At 43.9% G+C, this 1,516-nt stretch overlaps 1 pseudogene; it reads left to right on the top strand.

Moving 5' to 3' along the window:
* Nucleotides 1-1,022: 1,022 nt before the first annotated feature.
* LOC136647048 (5S ribosomal RNA) lies at nt 1,023-1,144 on the top strand (annotated as a pseudogene).
* The last annotated feature ends 372 nt before the right edge of the window (nt 1,145-1,516 follow it).

Here is a 1,516-nt window from a genome sequence, read left to right as displayed (position 1 = left end):
TCCTACAGAAAACAATGGAACTTACTTCTGAGTAGATATGCATAGGCTTGTACTGTAAACGTTCCAAACACAGCAGAAACACACATGCCACAGAATTGCCCATTCTAAGCACAGCCCAATCCTATCCCTACTAGAGCCATATTGACTCTAATGGGAGTTACTTCTGAGCAGACATGCATAGGATTGGGCTCTAAGTAGATAACGACCACAGCAGTGAATGTTCCAGTGATGCAGTAGAAATCTCCTCTTTGAACTCCCTGTGCCCTCATTGTAGCTAAGAGATTTTAAAACATTGGAAGGATAAGTGCCTTCCAGTGTTAGTCAATGGATTGAAGAACTTTTGACTTTACCATCTTGGCCTTTATCAATGAATGGCTTACACACAACTACAAATGGGTATATTTATAGACACTTCCCAGTGTCAATAAATACAGGCATGCCCCAGTATCTGCATGGGTTCCATTCTGAGGGCTTCCCCAGCCCTCATAATGCTTTTTAAAGGAGTAAAAAGTCACTGGTTTTGCCAAAAAACCACAAGGGACTTTTTTCTATTGTAACAGCCATTCTGAGGCCCTCAGAGGCCGCGGGTAGATGTGCGTGGTGTCTGAGAGGCTCAGAAGAGCCTCTGGAGGTGAGGAGAGCACAGCTCCCATCACCTTCAGAGGATGCACGGGAATGCTTGAAAAGCTCCTGCATCTGTGAATACATGAAACAGCGGAATCGGGATCAATGGATACAGGGGAAGCCCTGTATACCCATTTGTAGTTGTTATCGTAGGCCATTCATTCAAAAGTTGATAAAGTCAACAGGTTGTCAATCTATTGACTAACAGTAGGAAGGCACTTATCCCTCCAATGTTTTAAAATAAGTCTCTTAGCTACTGTGAGGGCACAGGGAGTTTAAAGAGATTTCTACTGCATCACTGGAATATTCATGGTTGTGGTCTTGCCTCTTTCTACCAGTACTTGTGCCTGGAATGGTGGAACAAGCATTCTGCCAGCATAGACTGCCTTATAGCAGTCACAAAGAGCTCAACTGTTACCCTGCACATGCCCGATCTCATCTGATCTTGGAAGCTAAGCAGGGTCAGGCCTGGTTAGTACTTGGATGGGAGACCGCCTGGGAATACCGGGTGCTGTAGGCTTATACCATAGTCTTTCGAGACTGAAGGTTGCCAACCAAAGAGCTCTTTAGCAGCACATGGGGTCAGGTAAGGAAGATATTTGATTAACACTGCATTCCTATGGGAGAAAAAGCTATTGAACGCAATGGAACCAACTTCTGAGTAGACCCACATAAGATTGCACTGCACAATATATTCAACACTGTATTATCATTAGACACTGAAATCTTGCATTCCTTGGGGCCTTTCGTCAGACCTTTCATGGCAGAATTGCTTCTAAGTGCAAGAGGCTCTGCTCCCAATTTATGAAAGGAGTGAGCAGGGATGCCTTTGACATGTTCCATGAAAAATAAAGCTACAGAAAACATACTTTCACCTTTGCTACCATTTTAG

This window comes from Tiliqua scincoides, chromosome 3 (assembly GCF_035046505.1).
Source record: "Tiliqua scincoides isolate rTilSci1 chromosome 3, rTilSci1.hap2, whole genome shotgun sequence".
Classification (NCBI taxonomy): Eukaryota; Metazoa; Chordata; class Lepidosauria; order Squamata; family Scincidae; genus Tiliqua; species Tiliqua scincoides.
This window is presented reverse-complemented; position numbering and strand designations above follow the sequence as displayed.